Source organism: Olea europaea, chromosome 15 (genome assembly GCF_002742605.1).
Source record: "Olea europaea var. sylvestris chromosome 15, O_europaea_v1, whole genome shotgun sequence".
Taxonomy (NCBI): Eukaryota; Viridiplantae; Streptophyta; class Magnoliopsida; order Lamiales; family Oleaceae; genus Olea; species Olea europaea.
In genome coordinates, this window is record NC_036251.1 from 12,584,544 (window position 1) to 12,605,569 (window position 21,026).

Consider the following 21,026-nt stretch of genomic DNA (forward strand, 5'->3'; position numbering starts at 1 on the left):
TTAAACCCTAGTCCTTCAACTCCTAAAGTATATCAAAATGTACCTAATAAGTGTAGTTTCTATACTTATTTGGTATTCTAAATTATGATATATTGTTATTCTTTGGATGGGATAGTACCTAATTTGCTATTTATTACTTTTATTAGGAAAAGAAAATCATGTTTCAATGAAGAATTGGAAGAAAGAACGAAAAAGGGCTAAAATGAAGCAAATTCAAAGTTCGGGGACTAAAATGTAAATACTCAAAAGATGTTTCGGACCTCACAATGAAGATTTGAGAGTGCTTTGGGTCAATTAGATGAAGAAATAAGTCAAAGGGGGGTCAATTAGATGAAGAAAGAAGTCAAAGGGATGAATTATAGTCAAAATATTATCATACATCAACTACCGAAAAAGTTATGCTTCGAATTTTTAGTCTCATATTGAGACCCAATTTTGGCATAGTAAACATTCGAATTGGAAAAATAATACCCTAGAAAATTGTAGCCTTTTGAATAAGTTTTCAACACATTTTGAATAACCTCAATTGTATATCGAGAGAGGAAGTTCTGGCAAAAATATTAAAAATTGTTTGACTGTCAAAAATTATGCAAGACGCATGTTCCCAAACAAAAAATGAGCGATCAAGGCACCCAAGGCTCCTGGCGCATGCCCTAGATTACACTAGGCGCACACCTCATTGGTAAACGACGAAAAAATCTAAGTTTTCTTATTTTTTTTGGTAAGCAACATCCTTGGCATCATATAAATAGAAGAACACATCCAGACCTAATTTGATCATTGAAAACTTCCATTCAACCTAAATTTAATCATATTCTACATATTTTGAAGACAAAAAACAAGTCTATATATCAATTCAAGGCGAATCATACAATGATTTTGAAGATTCATAGCTCGATTTCAAAATTTGAGCCCAGAACGTAGATTTCTCATACTTCTTCCATCTTTCTTATTTTCGGGTGATGTTTTTTCAATTATTCTTGTGTAATTTAATTATAAGTACGTTAGACTAAGTTTTTTTTTATTATATTGGATGAATGCTGAACCCTATTGTTTGTTTATTTTTTATTTAAGATAATTAATTTAGTATTTCATGATTTTCTTGTTTGGTTTTGCAACTATTTGATTGATTGATCACTAATTAAATAGTAAGTTGCTTGTTGTAGTATATGAATACTCACAATAAATCAAGAACGTGACAAAATAAATACATGGGCAATAGATATTAGGAATAATTTCTATGGCATGTGCAATCACGTGTGATAAATCCTGTGAGTTAATGCATATTTTTCATATGAATTTGAACTAGGAATATGATTGGATCGTGTTAAACATATATTTAAAATATCTTGGAAAAAAATATTGAATAAGATTTATCTTGAATACATAAATTTACTAAATTATGAATTAAGAATTGAATTAAATGGCAACACGGAGGTTCACGATTCCAATACAAACATTCACATTAGATTTAATCACCTTTTGTCACTTTCTTAGAGTAGAATTATAATAAATAACAACCAAATCACAACCCTTTTGGTGTCACCACATTTCGAATTTAATAGCAGCTATTCAACTATAAATTAGACCTTATTTCTCGTGGGAACAATACTCTTAACTCACAAATCTTATTACTTACACAACGATCCCGTATGTTTGCAGGTTTTCTACGAATAATACCCTTTATCAATATTGCATTTTCATCCTCATCAATTAAACTAAAACAAAGTATTTACCTATTTGTATATATTACTTTTTGTCCTTGCGTTTTTTTCCTTTTTTTTTTTTTGGTTTTAAAATTTGTTTTATAAAGGTACATTACCTATTTAACTATCAAAATGTTGGACGTGTAAGTTGCACAAACCTATCTAGTGCTAAGTTAATAAAATTCGTCCATAAGATTCGGATATGTTACCGAATTAGAGATGGTATAATATTTGAGGGTTATAGACTCATTCCTAAAGGTTAAGGATCTTATTTATAAGTTTCCTTCATTTTGCAAAATTGTGACGCTGAGATAGGCTGAATTGAGATAGGCTGAATTTGACTCGATTAAGGAAGACATTAAGGAAATTGATAAAAAAATTTCATTGATTATGTCTAAATTTCTAACTTGTCGAATTTAACATATGAAAAAGGTCACTCTCTAATGACTTGAATTCTAATGACTCGACGCATTACCAATTATGACGGGAATTTTCAATAAAAAAATGACAACTTTATTAAAAATAAAGTTAATTTATTAAATCATTCCAAATGTTTTTAGATCATATGGTGCATTAAAAAATTACTAAAACTAATTCTAACATGCAATTAAAATTGGACTAATTAAAATTATAATGTTACTTCAAAACGTAATAAAATTTTTAACAAATAAACAAATACGCTCAAAAATTAAAATGCACTTAGAAATTCTAATATTTCTAATGGATAGAGCACAACGTAATTGGGATTCGTTTGGTTCAATGGCACACTCATCCATCAACCGTCGCCCACTATGCACAATTTTCACCTGAAATTGTAAATAAAGAAGAATGACTATAATGAATTATACTCCGTGAGATTCTTACCATTTCACATTCAAATTAAGCATGAAATTATCCACAAACTCTCTTACAAAGGTTATCCCCTAAATTAAAATTTTTCTGTATATTCTTTGGACAAATAAAACTCGAGTCTAACTTGACCAAATTAATTTGTTCGTGAATCCATAATTCGCCATTTAATACAAGTTTTGAAACGTGCTTAGTATTAATAGGGTAATTCTAACTCTTTCAATAATTAACTATTTGGCCAAATTAGATAAAAGTATATAATTTAATATTTATTTCCACTTTGGTCCCTCAACTAATAAGGCTATCCATATATATCTAATTAATTATTGAGTATAACAATTGACTTGCAAAATGACTAGACTTGACATGATAATTCTATCAAATAGAAAATAATTTATATGTGACTAGTGAAACTTTGGAATTCTACAACCCCATCCTCCTTAAAGTAATTTTGTCCTCAAAATTTAACTTATATATAACTTTCCCACGCTTTCACTGCTTGACTTTGATATTTTTAGTCCTATCTTTTTTATTTCAAGATGAGAAGTGCACTTGTGATATCATTAATGAGAACTTCCAAAAACTTCTCATATCCCATCTTAAGATGTATCGGTCTGCCTTTAATACCGTTCCCTCAATTTCTAACTTAACGTCTATAATCATTTGGTTGGTATTAATGAATTTTCGTAAAGGGGTACTAACATTCAAGACGTTATTCGTTTTCTCACATTTATCCCCAAACTTATCCATAAAAACAATTGAAATAATTGAATCCATAGATCCAGAATACATAAGAACAATAGTAGATATATCAGATATAGATAACATACCTGTTATTATATATATGTCTTGATTCTTCTCTTCTTCCGTTAGATCAAACACTCCAATCATTTCTTTCTTAGTTTGGCCACCGCCCCTCTTCTTCTCTTGACATTTTCTAAGGAAATGATTGGTCGTACAACAATTGTAGCATATCCCTTTTCCTTGAAGACACTCACCCAAGTGTCACTGGTTGCACGTGGAGCATACTAGGAAAGCTCTGTTTGAGTTTAACCAAACATTTTCCTTTTTATTCTGACAATTTCCTTTTTCTTCATCGTGATCCTACAGTTTCTCTTCACTGAAGACCCAACACTTGGTTGGATTTTCTTCTCCAATCCTAAACCATTAGAGATTGCTTGTGCTCAATGGACAACTCCTGCATAATTAGTATATTGCTGGGCTGCCATGATTCCTTTAATCTCTGATCGTAATCCCATTTTCAACCTCTTGGCCTCTGTTAGCTCAGTGTTAAACATATGCGGTGCATATCTAGGTATCTGTTCAAATTTTCTTTCATACTTTCCTAGCAGCATATTTCCTTGCGTGAGCTGAAGAAATTCCACTCCGTGACCCTTCAATAATTAGGGAAAATATTTACCCACCAAGGCTTATTTATATTGTTTCCAGGTGAGATTATGTCATTGCTTTGTAGACCTTCTAAGCCTCTTTGCAATCCATGTGCTCGAAAATCCTTTCAAGTGTTCTTAGCCACTCATGACAGTGAAATAATCATCTTTGCAGTTGATGGATGGGAGTTTAAAATGATGAAACTACTCAACTATCAAGCTCATCGTGTTGGCACTTCCCATTACATTATGAGGTGGCGCTTGAGTCTTTTGCCTGCGCAAGTCTTGCATTACCCTCAATAAATCTCCGAACGTAGCTACTTGATCTTGTTGTCATTGTACCTTTTTCTTTAAATAAAATAAACTTTTTCTTAGGACTTGCTTGGCTATACTATTCTCTTCCTAATGGTCTTTCCATTTCTAGCAATGATTGTCGTATATGTTATGCAACGTCTAACAAGTTATGCATTATATGTTAATCGTATGAGATTCTTATTGCTAATCGCACATTCCCATGCATAAATACTTACTACGCCTAATTAGCATTCTTTTTAAGCAATAAAATGAGGCGTGCGAGGAAAAATTCATGAAATTATGCAATTAACTAGCATGAAAGAAATTTATATAAAAGGTAATATCATACAAAATTTATCTTTCATACCTTGAAAATATTGGACGGTGGCAGATCAATGAGCCTTTGGTGTCAAGGATCTCGTTAATTTTATTATTTATTGACTAACTTCTTCTTCTTCTTCTTCTTCTTCTTCTTCTTCTTCTTATTATTATTATTATTATTATTATTATTATTATTATTATTATTTATTTATTTATTTTAATGCAGTGTGCTAAAAATAAGTTTTTACATTAAAAGTTTTGTAAATGCAAATCAGTAAAAAATAAATTCGACCATAAGTATCCAATAAAATGTTTGTATAACATGAATTTGAAATAATTATTTACCTAAGACTTCCATGTAATTTTTTCTTTCAAGTGTCTCACCATTCATGATGAACAATGACTACACTGTTCATGATAAACAATACCAAGGTCGCTATTCACTAGTAAAAGTGAACAATGTTGCCTTTTTTTATTGTTCACGTGAACAATGTTCAGGTAAAATTTCACCTATTTTGTTAAAGACATATTCCATACAAGAAAAAAATAAAATGTACATGTATATATATGTACACGTATAATGTACATATATGTACATGTATATGTACATTTGTATATATATGTATATATACATGTATAATGTACATGTACATGTACATTATACATATATGTATATGTATGTATAATGTAAATATATTTGTATATGTACATATATATGTGTGTGTGTGTGTTTATATATATGTATATATATAATTTCAAAATGACGAAGACATTCAATAAAAATGACAACTTTATTAAAATTAAAGTTAATTTATTGAATTGTTCGAAATATTTTGAGATCATATTCTGCATCAATAAAATTACTAAAACTAGTTCTAACATACAATTAAAATTTGACTAATTAAAATAATAATGTTACTTCAAAACGCAGTCAAATGCCCAAAAAATAAACAAATCCGTACAAAATTAAAATGGACTTAAGAAAGTCTAATATTTCTAACGGATAAAGCACTACATGATCAGGATATGCTGGTCCAATAACACATCCAACCATCTGTAGCCATCCAGTTTGATAAGTTACACATGAAATTGTAAATAAAGAGGGATGAGTGTATCTAGCTATACTCAATGCAATACTTGTTATTTCACATTCAAATCAAACATGAAAATTATACATAAACTCTCTTACTAACATAAATCGAAAATTATCACACTATGGAAAGTGACAATTCAAGCCAACGTTGTTAAATAACATGAAAACTAATACTCGAAAGTAAGCCTTAAATTGTATTATGATTTCTCCCGAAGGAGTTCTAGACTGAAAGTAATTATATTCATATATAACAATATATTTGAAGAGATATGAACAAATCATTAAGGCCCTGTTTGATTGTTGGAAATTTTCCATGGAAAATGGAAAATCAAACCCATTTTTCATCTCTTGGCTGTTAGATACCTTTTTTTTTTTTTTTCCCAAGGAATTCATTTTCTTGGTTGTCTCGAGAAGTAGCAATTTTTCAAGTTTTACTAGAATTCGAATTCTCACCAATATGGTGAGAATTCGAATTCCAGGCCACAATAGCGATTTTTTTTCAATATTTTTTTTCTGGTTGACAATGGAAACAAATTTTAAGAATTATTGTAAAAAAATTTCTCTTTAATTGACAATTTTCATATAAAACAAGGTCAAACTAACACCAAAAGATAGATGATTTTCTTGATTTTTTTTGTTGGCAATGGAAACAAATTCCATCCCTTTAATTAACAATTTTCATATAAAATAAAGCCAAATGAACACCAAAAAATACTTTTATTTCAACATTTTTCACATGAAAAATTATACCAATCAAACACAATAATTTACATTTCCCAGGGATATAATTTCTAGGCAATTTAATTCCCTGAAATTCGTTTTCTTTCTATCCAAATTTCATCTTTCATCTTTGCAATCAAACGGACCCTAATAGCACTAAGCACCTCACTACTAGAAATACGAATTTGGAGAATAATATTGCAGAAATCGGATTTCTTTATTAATCTAAAGACCAATATTTTCTATGCGCTTTGGCTATAACGAGGTCCCCTATACTTTGCAAAACTGATATTTTTTTTTATCGGTAAATGTGAATTAATATTGATCAAAATGAAATACAAATACACCCGGCATTCCCGGATTTACAACTCAAAATCAAGTACATATGCACTTACAGTTACAATTACACCAGGCTTTCCCGGGTAAAACCAAAGGAGAAAAAATGGCGCGTCATTACAATCTATAGACCCATAGCTAAGGATTGTAATTGAACCAAAACATTCAGATACAAAGAAAACATAATTTTGTATACGTGTGTTTTGATTTGTTGAACAATGTTGTCGACATGCGGTATAAGGTCTTCAAAATCTTCTTATTCCTTTCCGTCCAAATGTGATAAACGGCAATCACAAGTGCAATACGTTTGGCCTTGCTATGCCAAGAAGTACCTCGAGTTTCCTTTTTAATCCATTTCATTGCGCTTGGAAGTGTAGACATAGATCTCCTAAGACTGACCCACAGACAGATTTTATCCCAAACTGATTGGCTAAATGTACATCCAAAGAACAAGTGACCCGCAGTCTCATCCATAAGTTCAATCTGTAAATAATGCAATCTGTCCTTAGTTAGCAGTGTAGATTTAGCTGCTAACCACATGATAAAAGCGTGTTTCGGCGTCACATATGCATTCCAAATGGAGGTATCCTAGATTACCTTTGTTCCTTTCGGCCTGAAATAATCATATGCATATGCAATATTGAATCTGCCATTAACTATCCAGCTGGTCAGATTCTGGACAGCAACCTGTCTTCCATTTCCTGTTAAGTTGGACAGATCTTTGTCGGCCACCTGGACATTGTTTACTGCCTGATTAATGTTGTCCCTAATGTCCTTTTTGAAAACAGTGGAGTCCTCTTTTCTCGGCTTGTATGTCCAAATACAACTCCCACGAAGGTAAACTGGATTGACCCATTTAATCCACAAGGTGTCTTTCTTACAATGAATATTCCAAAGTGTCTTTGCAAGTAGTGCAGAGTTCCAACTTTTGATGTCCCTAAGCCCAAGTCCACCTTCATACTTTGGTAGGCATATATTGCTCCATTCAACCAATGGTTTATTAGATCTCCAAAGAAAGTTTTGGCAAAGAGAAATGACTCTATAGGCAACCGTTGCTGGAATAGGAAAGATGGATAACCAAAAACATACAACCCCTTGAAGCAAGGACCTCACAAGCTCCATTCTTCCAGCATAAGATAAGGATGCCCTCGACCAAGCACCAATATAAGCTGTGATTTTGTTGATAAATGCATCATAAGTGCTGATTTTCAACTTTTACGCTGCAAGAGGAATACCCAAGTAGCGAAAAGGCATAGAACCTTTGGGGATGTTAGCAATCTCAATAATTTCCTCCATCTCTTGGCCATGAACCCCTGCCATGTACAAGTTAGACTTGTCAACATTCATCCTTAGCCCCGACATGTTGCCAAAGTTAGCTAAGCAATTCATCAAAATACTAACAGAAGTTGCATTGCCTCTAGCAAAAATCATCAAATCATACGCGAAAGCCAAGTGCATAATCTTTAGAAGAGCACATTTAGGATGGAAATTGAATTCACTATTTTCAGTAGCTCCCTTCAACATCCTAGAAAAATATTCAAGGCACAAGACAAATAAGAAAGGAGAAAGAGGGTCACCTTGCCGAAGCCCTTTTTTTCCTTTAAAAAAACCATGTAGGCCACCATTGAGAGCAATGGAGTACGTAAGTGATGTAACACATTCCATAACCCAAACAATGAAAGTAGTAGGGAACTTCAATCCCACGAGCACATTCTTGAGAAAATTCCATTTCACCTAGTCATAGGCCTTCTTTAAATCAATTTTAAGAAGGCACTGCGGTGAAACCCTCTTTTGATTGTAATGTCTCAAAAGCTCTTGATACCACAGAAGCGGCCTGAGCTTTATCAAAAGCTCTTAATGGACTCAAGAGTCGAACCCAACCGAGAAGCAAGTATCTTAGTGATGACTTGATAGAAAACATTGCAACAAGCGATTGGTCTATAGCCATCCACCGATGAAGAATGATTGGCTTTAGGGACCAAGGCAATAACAATATGATTTGTTTGCTTAAAGAGGGACCTAGAAGCAAAGAACTCACCAATAGCTCCTAAAAATTCATCACCAACAATATTCCAAGCCTCTTTAAAGAAATAAGATGTATAACCATCTGCCCCCGGAGACTTGTTATCACCAATGCTAAACAATGCATCCTTTATTTCTTGCCTAGAAACATCCCGAACAAGTGAAGTAGCATGTTCCTCTGTCAAAGAAGGTCCAAACTCTAGAATTTCAGCTTCAAAAGGCAGTCCAATGCTATCTTTTCCCAGTAACTCACTAAAAACATGAGCGAATTCATCGGCCACTTCTTTTTATGATGAGGTCTATGAGCCATCCCTTTTTAGCATAGCAGCATTGAAGTTTCTTTTGGTATTTCTCTTCACCATAGAGTGGAAAAACTTTGTACATTTATCACTATTATTCAAATATGCACACTTTTCTTATTGGAAGTAAAAACTTCTCTCCGCTTCACAAAGATTCATAGCTTCTTTCCTCAAACGTGCAACCTCATTTTGCAAATGACGATTTGTGGGATCATCATGTAAAACCAGCTAGGTTTCTTTTAAAACTTTAGTGGCTATCTCAGCTCTAGTAGATATGTGCCCAAAATGTTTGACATTAAGCTCTTTCAGTACTTCTTTAAGGCGTTGCAATTTTTTGCAAAGAGAAAATTGCTTAGTTCCCCGAATCTCAAGATTCCAAACACTATGTACAATACCATAAAAGTTCTCATGTTTAGTCCACATGTTGAAGAATCTAAAAGGTTTTCTTTTGTGCTCATCACATGCAAAAGTAGAAACAATGCAAGGTGAATGGTCAGATAGGCATCCCGAAGGTAGGAAATCCGCAAAACTAGAAAACCCCATTTGCATCCAAACATCATTAACCATAGCTCTATCAAGTTTACTCCACATAGAGTTGTTGGATCAGGTGTAAAAACACCCAATGGATCTCATATCCGTAAGTCCTACATTGAGGCAACAATTAATAAAGTCTTTAACCTCATATGGAGTCACATCGACTCCATTACATTTCTCATCAAAATTGAGTACATTGTTGAAGTTACCCATAATCAGCCAAGGCATAGAACAATCCAATCCAACCTTTGCGAACTTATCCCAAAGAGATCTACAACTTACAATTGTACGAGGACCATAGACAAAACTAACAAGAAATTTAAGAGATGTTACCTTACAAGTAACAATACAGTGGATGACTTGTGACGTAGTCTCCCACATTTCCAAGTCAACTTTTAAAGAGTTCCATAACACCAAAATTCGTCAAGCATGATGTGATGGAAAGTTGTTCATTTGCAATAGGTTGCCAAATTTATTCCGCATGATTCAGTCTAGCTTCGACATTCCCAACTTAGTTTCCAATATACCCATAACATCAATATAGTGTTGATTCATAAACTTCGAATCCCGTTTTGCTTAAGGGAACGCTTCAAGCCCCTTATGTTCCAAGTACCAATCTTCATGATGATGAAGGAAGGGAAATACCCTTCTTTCTAACCTTAGCGTAACTTACTCTTCTCGTCCTCCTTTCCTTTGATTTTCTCATTATTTGGTTTTTCCGAATAAACACTACCCAAATAAACACTACTAGTATCAATATCCTTTGAAGTAACCCCCTGCACATTAGCAAGACCTCCAGTCCTCAATATGTTAATGCCAACGTTAGCTGCTGAACAGTCTACAATCTGCCTGAAGATGTATGACTAGTTTTTGCACCTTTCTTTTTACCAACAACCCGTATAAACAACGCATCACCTTGCTCTTTCTGCTATACATGTACCACACCTGTCTGATTAGAACCAGCATGTGCTTCCAAAACTGCCTGTTTCGGGGCAATGTCAGCAACCTGTGTCGATTTCCCTGCGTTTGCCGAATTCCCAACCTGTCTCGGCCTCAGTATAATAGGCTGTTTTATGACATTACATGCTATAGTAACGTGTCCAAACATCTTACAATTTGCACAGAATTTGGGTTCGTGCTCAAATTCAACCTCTTGCACTCTCAATTTGCCCGTTGGAAGGTTCATAGCCACGAACCGAACCAACTCCTTGGAGGCATCAATTTTCACTAACACGCGTGCATAAGAGATTCTGCCCTTAGTAGCAGTGAGTTTGTCCATTGAGATTGGTTTCCCAATCTTAGATACAATTTTAGCCAAAGCTCTAGAATTCCAATAATCCAATGGAAGGCCTGGTAACTTCACCCATACCGGAATGGTGCATACCTCTTTATCATAGAATTCAAAACATCAGGGCATAACTTTAAGCATTAGCAGTCTACCGAATACAAAGTAAGGAGCACCTTGTATCACACTAGTCCTTGATGCCTCATCTTTAAATTTGAAAATCAACCACCCACTTCTATGTACAAAATATTGGTACTCAACCTTCCAAGAGTTATACATAAGGAGCAATGCTGCTTTTCCCCGAAAACGGCCAGCAAAATAACCAACAATACAATAACCCCATGAATCATCCACATTATCCACATCAACAGCCTCCAAAGTTATAACATCAGGTTGGTCCTCAATGGAACCAATTTTAAAACCTTCATTAGGACTCCTATCATCTTTGAATAAATTTATCCAAGGGGCATGGGCATCCTTATTCTCATCACTTTTACAATGATTATCATCCTGAACAACAGGTAGAGGTTCATTATTTGAATTTTCAAAGCTTGTATCCTCTTCTCCAAGAGTTTGGGAGACACTTGGTGAATTACTATCCTCACACAATCCGTTCCAAAATTTTTAAGAAGCATGAAGAGCATGCAAATTAGAAGCAATAGCATTAGAAGTTACATTCTGACCTTCCAGAGAATGTTGTGTTTGAACCCTAGAAGACGATACTATAGCCACTGGAGGAACGGTTTGCCTCTTGACCGACGCAATTGGCTTTTTAGGCCGAAGCTGATGAACTTTCTTCTTACCCACAATCAAACTTAAGCGACCCTGAGCTGGACTAGACCACCCCAAAATCTGCAAATAATCCATCCAGAAAAAAGAAGCAAAGTACTACAACCAAGCAACTGAAAGTGGCCAAACACGAAGAAGATAACTGACACAGATCAATACACACCTTAGCTGGAAGAACCCACCCAAAATCTGCAGAACAACCGACCAGAACAATCTGAAAATATCGTGGAACCGAGAGACCTAACTGAAAAGAGAAGCACCTCAATCCAACCGGTAGCATAAATTGAATCCCAAGAATACCACGTAGAGAACCACGAGCAAGTTCGAATTTCACTAATATAACAGCAAAATCCAAACCAGAAGCAGTATATTTTAATCAATTCCCACCAATGGATGTAAAATCAGATCAAATACAAGACAAAACGCAAGAGAAGAAGGCATTCAAGTGAAACTTTCTCCCACTAGAATTGAGAGCATCTCTCTCTAACCTTTTCAAACTCCTTGAATCTTGCAAAATCGATATTTTATATGTGTATTTTTGTGTGTAATAGAGGGGCAGTGAGAGAGAGAAAAGGACGGTTGACTACTGGGTAGATTTGCTAGAGGAAAATTAAATTGAGGTATAGCATAGCCAATCCCGCTACTCAACCAGGGATATAAACAAGGTTGGGAACCGACAATAAAAAAGTATTATGCTTGTTGTACATTGGGGGCTACATCCGGGTGTCCATAATAGACACCTGGCGCCTCTCCATTGGCTGAGACGCCTGTGAGCCCCTGCGCGGCAGGCGCCTCGACCAATAGAGAAGCGTCGGGGGTGTCTATAATGGACACCCTTATGTAGCCCCTAATGTTAATGTAGCAAGGTCTAATAAAAAATTGGTGTGGTGAACCACAATTATTCATAATTTATAAAATAAAAAAAAACTAACAGCATTTGTCAAAATAAAATAAAAGAAGAGTACTGCGGGACTGATTTCTCATTTGCTCCCAAACCCTGAAGAGTACTCTTGCCAGCGTGCCATCGTCGACCGACTGGAGCAACCATCGCCAACTGGACCCATCGCTGGCTGGAGAGCCGGTAGTCACCTGATGAAGAAGAAGGGAAAAAGTGGAAAAAAGGAACTCAATTTTCTCCCATTAATGATTTTCTAAAGAAATTAATAAGGTATTATGAGAATTTTGAGACACCCAAGAGATCTTAATTTCTTTTCCTTTCAAGTTCTCCAAAGACAGGTAAGATCTTGTGATTCTTTATTAGCCACCTCCATATGATCATATTTATTCATTAGGCTTCGCAGAAATTTTTCAATAACCTTTTAGGTTTTCAAAATTTCTATATTTGATGCCATAGAATTTGAAATGGAACTCTAGTATACTGGAATCTCAGTTGCTTGATATATTTGGAAGGGTGAATCGTGTCTTTTTGTGTCTTATTCTTTAGGAGATTTGTATGTGCTTTAGATAATTGATTTTCATTTTCTAGTTGTTTGTATTCCTTCAACAATATTTCATAAATAATGAGATTCAAGACACAATTCATTAGATTAATTTAGTAGTAAAAAATTTCTCCATTAAAACGAGTCACGAGAGAAACAAGATTATTGTTTGACATTATTTTTCTTTTCTTGGCTCTGATAGTAGTTAGAAGAAAAGAAGGCTTGGTAGATATATTATTATTATTATTATTATTATTATTATTATTATTATTATTATAAATTGCCTTTGCAAAATTATAAAGATTTTGGTAAATCAATGTGCATGTTCTATCTTTAAGAAGTCTCCTCCAATTACTAAGTCAAGTATTAAAATTCTATAAAACATTTGACTAAACAAGTACATGATTATTCTAGGAAATTTAATAGTCAAAATTTGGTTTATTATTCCAACATATATATTATGCTTGTTTTGTTTTGGATTCACTCAAAAGCCTAGCAAAAATGCATATTTGTAATGTAGTTATTTTAATTAATCTAGACTTGCCAAGGAGTCCCAGTCCCTTTTGAGCGTGGTGGAAAAAACATTCACAAAACAAGAGCCAAGAGCTTGGGTTTTGGTGAAAAGAAACAAACGGCATCTATTATTTTTGTATGATTTCTCTGCTTCTTAAATACAATATAATCATTCGCCTCAATTATATAGCCCCAGTTTGGTATTGACTTAAATAAGATTTTAATTTAAGTCAAAGTAAAACAATCAATATTAACCATATTTTTTATCGGTCTTACAACTTTTTAATCGTACTTTCCAAAAATTTCTATCAAAATCTACAAAAAATTTTTTCATAGCTTGCGATTTATTTTCTATTAAAAAAGAATATATGTGATGGAAATAAATCCATTGCAAATCATTGACAGGATTTATTTTGTTGAATTCTTGCCGGGTCTGCTGCATACCCTATACCTAAAGGCAATTTTGCTGAATTCTTATGTTATTGCTAGTGTTTAAAATTGCGAATTGGATTGGCATGTGTTCTTATAATGGGTTTAGTGTTGCAACCTTGGGAGTTTTAATTCTTGTTTCTTCCATAAGGCACTTCAACTTTGGACAGTATTCATTCATACTTTTGTAGTTACTAGTGCTGATGTTGGTTCGTATGATACCTTGTTTGTAGTTACTAGTGCTCAAGAAGGAGAAAATTGTTGCAAATGTGGACGCTAAAGGGAAGCTGCCGGCTTGACTTGAAGATACTTATCAAAGTGGCTAGCCTAATTTTCTCAATTAAAACTAAATCAGCTTGTCCTTATTATTTGTGGAGGTTGAAAGTCTTGTATGTGATGAATTAAGCAAAGTAGTTGAGCTTTGTGGTGCGAGGTTTTGTATCGTGATAGCTTGGTATCAAAACAAGCATCTTTTGTAGGCAAACATTTGTACTCTCACGGCTTACTTACAATTTATGTATGGTACTTAATTTATTTAATACCTTTCCATTCAAATTGTTTATGTATTCCGAGTTCACAAGCTTAAATGAAGGCAAACATTGGCTGCCTATAATGTACGAAGCCCAGGTTCCCTATAATTTGGTGATGCGAACCCGTGGCTACTGGCATCTCACTTGGACATGCCGAACATTGAGCTTGCAAACAATTAATTGAAATCACACCCGGATATGTTTGAATGCCACAAGATGCTAGATCTTGATAAGTTCGATATTTTGAAGCATCACACCTCGACAGAGAAAATTCTCAATTTTCATTCATCATAAAACTCGATTACAATTGAAGAATAAAATTCTATTTATACTGAATACCTAAAAATAATTAAAAAGGAATTAAAATACCTAACACCTATTTTTAATTAAGGTAAAACACGTCCCAAAGATATTAAAATTATTAGAGTCCCAATTAAACAAGGGGACAAATATTAAGGGATCACAAAGTTGTCTACCATCAAGGAATCCTATCACTGTTGAAAATTGTCGAGATTGTGGAAAATTCTACACGTTACTGAGTGTTGTGACGGCATTGCTTGGATGGATGCGGTCGCATAGCATTATCAATTTCCTCCTGCCAGTTTTCGGTATAGGTTCCCGCGACCGCAAGGCTTGTGAAGGTATGCGATCGCATAGGCTCTGAATTGCTGTCCCGATCTTTAATGTTTGACACAATTAATTCCAGGTTGTCCAGCTTGGTTCTTTGGTTGCCCACAGTTTAACAAATGATATAAAAAAACTCTATTTCATCCAATTAGCCCAAAGTGTTGATGAATTTCAAGAACTGCAGGCCAAAGGACACCCCAGCTGGTCTGCAGGAAGTTCTTATTTCATTTAAATAAGTAGAATAATTTAAAAGGCCACTAGCTTCTTAAAATGATGTAAAGAAACAGATATTATTACTTAAACAAAATTAGTTATTCATTTAATGCAAAGGGTGAAACTAAACAAAAGTCGAACATTGTTATGGCAGCTACATCGGCTCCATGAAAGTATGGCAAAATGAGTTTACAAATAACAGCTTTTTTTCTAATGGCGACCAAATCATTAAACTTGCAGAAGAAAATTCTCAATTATCACAGAAAGCAGAAAGACTTAACAATTCAGCTATTATATAAGTTGCTCAAAAAGCAATGAACAAAACAAAAGAAATTTCCATTGAATTATCACAACAATTACCTGATACTAATACACTATGAGTAGTAATTGCCCAACATTTCAAAAAAATTCCGCCAACTAAAACCTGTGAAGTTGCCAAAATAGGCAAAGTAGTAATTGCCTTAATACCAGGAAATGCCAAAATACATCTTCATTTGAGTACTGTGAATTGGAAGTCTTGATTTCAAACAAATTTCAATCGCGCAGACATAGCACCCCTTCTATAGGCTGCCACTGTGATCCAATAAATTTTGAAAGTAGTTCGCCGATGGTTGACCTACAATAGAGTACCATAACAAATAGTTAATCATGTGTTCACAACAAAATGAATTTTAAAACCGTCTACAACATTGGTTTATACCTTGTGAATTTTGCATGATACTAGCCGCGGATGGAGAGACCAAATTTCCAAAGGGTACACATTGGGAAAGGGAGAACGGTGTGGGCATGGACAGTTGTGACAAAGATAATGGTGTCAACATGTCATTGGGCAAGTATGACTACGTGTTAACGTTAGGTATCTCAATACTCCGTCCTCCCCCTTTTCGAATTCCTTTTTTTTAAGAGAAAACCAACGGCATAAGCTTATTTTTTTGTAGAAGTTATACATATATTCTTCATGCTTAAATAGCATACCCACCTTAGGCACTTGTAACCCATCCCCCCTGATGTTTCGTCTTCGACTACATTCACAAACTCCGTAATATTCTCAGTATCGGATTCCATCAAAACATCAACAGGCTTATCATCTACGTCTTCCATACTTTATTTTGCTGCAAAAACAAAAAGGGTCATTACAGCAGTATTTGACAAGAACCATAAAAATTTGAAAGACAAATCCCAATTTGGCTCTCTATCTGTCTTCTACAATTTCTTTACTTAATATATGACTCAAGCAAATTGATTCTAAACCATTCAGCATAATCAAGAAAGACACAATGACGCAGATAAAGGCAAGCCATTGGAAAAACATACATTGATCTTCACAAAACCCTTAAAAAAAAAATACAGAGTACTGTGTGTGTTTGTATCCAAATAAAAGGAAACAAAACCCTTCAAAAAAATTAATATTGTTATTTGTTGGGAGGTGAATGAACAAATAATAGAGTAGCTCCCAAATCCAGTTTTGGAACAAACCCCGTGATTCTCAACGCAAGGCAGCTGCAAAAATGGACAAACAACTATTTCTCATCAACATAACAGGACCAATCCCAGCAAAACTTGGAAAACTCTCAAAGCTCCAGACTCTTGATCTTTCTGATAACTTCTTTAATGGAATTATTCCTTCTTCACTATGGCGAAGTTTAAACTACTAAAAGGACTTAACAACTCCTTTTCGTACAGTGAAATGTACAAACAACTATTTCTCACCAAAATAGATTGAAGGAGCAGGGATGATCGGAGATGGAAGGATTACCGGTGAAGATGTTCTGATCAACGATGGGTGCTCCGGTTGGCGATGGGTGTGGTGGTGGGAGCGAGGGAGGGTTCGCAACTTATGTTTCCGCTTTTGCTTCCTCGTACTGTGGCCGTCCCCTTTTGTTTAGTTTCTTAACCCTTTTTTTTTTTTTTTTTTTTTTTTTTTTAATGTGCAATAAGTGCCACGTCAGCGGAAATTCAAATCCCTGTTTTTATCCCTGTTTTCATCCCTGGCTGATTAGCAATTTCCATAGTAGTGCAATCTCGTGCCTTCCGAAATAATTTTGATTGAAGTGCTTTAAAAGTTTTAGGACTTGGAGTCTATCCCAAGCTAACAGATTTTGGCCAACTCAAACAAAAGTAATTAGTTTTTAATTTAAATTAATATTAGATACTTAGATTAGGTTAATGATATTGGATAAATTTTATAATTAACAATAAACTATAGCAGTGGCCGAAAATCTGATGAACGAAAGGATATTAATTATTTATTATTTCATTTACATTTTGATTCTTTTATTGATTTTATCTTAATTCAAACTTATCCAAACAAATCTTTTTTTGGAGCTTAATATACATGATTAAATGCATGTACTAAACAAGTCTAATATGGCATAGTAATTTGGTTTAAATCGAAGCTATTATTATTCACTAAGTAATTTTCTTAATTAAACCTAACTAATCCATTTTCATTAATATACTGGCGAAATTATAGTTTCCAATTCAATGCTATGCAACCTAACTAGTTTAAATTAATTGGAATCCTTGATTAATTAAGAAAAAAATTTAGATTTGTGTGTAATATTATTTTATCGAAGAATATATGTTTAAAAAGAAGAAAGAAAAAATATATTTTGAAAATAATGAGGGTCAAGCAAGAGCTATTAATTTAGTTAGAAAAATTGCAACTATTCAAATCCTACGTGATTAAGGATTTACATTTGATTTCTATTTTAATTAAAATAGATTAGGATAACAAAAGTCACTAATAATTATCATAAAACTAGCATCCAAAATAAAATAAGAATTCACTTACGGGGGTGTCCAGTGTCCTCAAATGAAATTTGATGATTTTTTAAAAATTCTTCTAAATTCAAGTGTCCCTAATTGAGATCTTAATGAATTTTAAAGAAACTTATTAAAATCTCGGTGCACTCAACTAAGATTTTAATGAATTTCAATAGAATCATTTAAAATTTTATAATCTTTTAAAATTTATCAAAATTTTTGTTGAGGACATCGGTGAAAATCTTTTAAAAGTGAAGTAGTTGCTATTTAAAACTCATGAGTGCGTGCCGTAAAAAAATGAGCACTTATGATAAGACTTTATACTTCGTTCATATGTAACCGTAAAAAAATTTTTATGACTTACAATGAACATTGTAAAAAGCAAATTCTATTGTAGTGACTTTAACATAATTTTATATTATCTAGTTCCACAGAAGTTGTTACTGGTTGCTGAGGGAGGTCAGGGAAAATATTGGAGTCACTGGAAATTTTGGCCAGAAAGGGTGACATCACTCACATGCTATGGGTCCCGCAGAAGTAAAAAAATAATTTTTTTCCTCCTTTTTTGTCATGGCTTTTGTTAGGGCCTAAGTCATTGTAGCAAGTCCTGAGAGGTCAGTAGTCGTTGCTGCCATTTTTTTGCCTGTATTTTTGTCTTGTGTGTGTGTGGAGGGATTTGTGCAAATGAAAAAAAAAAAAAAATTTATTGTGGTTGTATATATAATGGATTGACCAATGTAGTGATGACAAAAAAATTCGTCTCGTCTCAACGGGGCCCTGCCCCCGAATGGGGGCAAAAAAGTCTGCCCCGACGAGTTACCAATATAGGGATGCCCCTCCCTTAACCTGCCTTGTGAAGAGAAAAAAATTAAAAATAATTTTACTTCTAGACAATTCACACATTAAAATCTCATTTTGAATTTGTATTTTATTCTCTAATAATAGCATAATTCGAAATTTTAAAAATGTAATAAATAAATGAATGGGGCAAGCTGTCGAGGACGTGTCGCCCCGTTGCCATCCGTAGACCAGTGGCCTTGCTCCTATTAATTGACTGTTATGTAGAAACACGAATTGGTACAATTAGAGTTCTTCTTCTTCTTCTTCTTATTATGATCGTCATCATCAAAGACGAGACGTAGACGATATTTATAAATGTGTGTCAAGATTTAAAACCTAAAATTATGTTGTTCTAAAACTTATACAACGTAAACAAAATAATGTTGTTTCAACGTTCAATATAATGCTCATGAAAAATTAGTTTACAATCTTACATTTTGAAGTGTTGGTGTGACACAGAAATGTAATCTCGTGTCCATCCACACAATTAATTATTAGCAGTGTTCTAAAATGTATAAAGCGTAACTAAGATGAATAGACCAAACTTCAAGCTACGAGTCTAGGAGTATAAAAGCATAAAACATGTCTAAATGATGAAGTTTAGACGAGCATTTTAGAATACTAATTATTAGTGCATGTTTACCAAAGCTTAATTTTTTATAATTGATTGATTATGTCTCTATGCACACATTTTGTAGAATCATAATTTATTATTAAGGTAATTAGCAAAAAAAACGTTCTTACTTTTTAATATTTGAGTGCAAAACGTCCATACATTTCATTTTTTGACATTTTCACCTCTATTTTTACATTTCATTGCAAAAAAAAAAAAAAAAAAAGTCCTTTCAATCTAATCAACAAAAAAATGTAAAATAACAAATACACCTTCCTATTTAAAAAAAGAAAAAGAAAAGAAACATTAAAAAAATTTGTAATTATACTTCCAAACTTTTTAAAAACTGCAAATGAGTTCGAATAAATTATTAAAAGGGTAGTTAGTACAAAACGTCCTTACTTTTCAATATTATTGTGCAAAATGTCCTCATCTTTCATTTCTTTTGGCATTTACAACCTTATTTTCACATTTCATTGCAAAATTCATCATTTTCATCTATTTTTTAAATTAAAAGTTGTAAAATGACGAATATACCCTACTATTTAAATAAAATAAAATAAAGAACAAATTGTAATTGTACTCTCCTTTTTTTTTTTATTTATAAAAAGTATAAATAAATTTCAAATAAATAAAGAAAGTGATTTAAATTGAACTAACAACCTCACGGTACACTCTTATATAGACGCATGCAAAATATAAGTGTTTTATTATTACAGCAAGAAAAAATATATATATATATATATATATATATATATATATATATATATATATATATATGTAGACAACTTTCTCATCCCATTCCTTCACCAATGAATACTAAATAATTGGGCACTATACTTGTTATTTGTGAAACATACCAACAATTATTTCTACAGTGACAGACTCAATAACACAATTAAAAATAGAAGGACATGTATCAACACATGATCGAGCAGTTTAAATATAGAGAAAAAAAAAACCAATCAATTGTTGCCACCCCAGCTTCTCATCCAAGTTTCTGTCGATCATCCTGGCAAACCACCATTACTCATAATTAATTTAGAGGACCAGCATATTCTTATTTATACAATATAATAAAATCTTATTATGTACAAAATTTGAAAATATCACAATAACAATCCTAATATAAAATAGTTTTGAAAGACTACAGAAACAAGACCGTCATTACATCAAAGGAGAAAAAAAAATAATCTAAAAAAAACCCAAAAAAAGACTAAAATTTTAGAATTAGTAAAATAATTCATATTTTGATCATATTATGGGCTAGGGTCAGCCCACGTTAATCTCCAAAACTCCTCCAGAGGTTCTATTGGTATGTTTTTTGAAAAGAAAATAAATAAATTTAATTTCTAACAAATTCTCCGACGGAAAAAAAAAATCCGTTTGAAGCTCAGTTGGCAAATTATGTCTTTTATAA

The 21,026-nt window shown here is 33.3% G+C and overlaps 2 long non-coding RNA genes across 4 annotated transcripts; both read right to left on the reverse strand.

Moving 5' to 3' along the window:
- Positions 1 to 7,173: 7,173 nt before the first annotated feature.
- LOC111410212 lies at positions 7,174 to 12,246 on the reverse strand. The gene is made up of 2 exons (XR_002705626.1): positions 8,285 to 12,246; positions 7,174 to 8,020 (listed from the first exon to the last, which is right to left on the reverse strand). It is a non-coding gene; the product is annotated as an uncharacterized LOC111410212 (long non-coding RNA).
- Positions 12,247 to 15,621: 3,375 nt separating this feature from the next.
- LOC111410213 lies at positions 15,622 to 17,248 on the reverse strand. Of its 3 annotated transcripts, XR_002705629.1 has the most exons (4): positions 17,144 to 17,248; positions 16,367 to 16,499; positions 16,088 to 16,279; positions 15,622 to 16,003 (listed from the first exon to the last, which is right to left on the reverse strand). It is a non-coding gene; the product is annotated as an uncharacterized LOC111410213 (long non-coding RNA). The 3 variants fall into 3 exon arrangements; XR_002705627.1 differs by having other exon boundaries at positions 16,088 to 16,499; XR_002705628.1 differs by having other exon boundaries at positions 16,088 to 16,499; positions 16,864 to 17,248.
- Between the last annotated feature and the right edge of the window lie 3,778 nt (positions 17,249 to 21,026).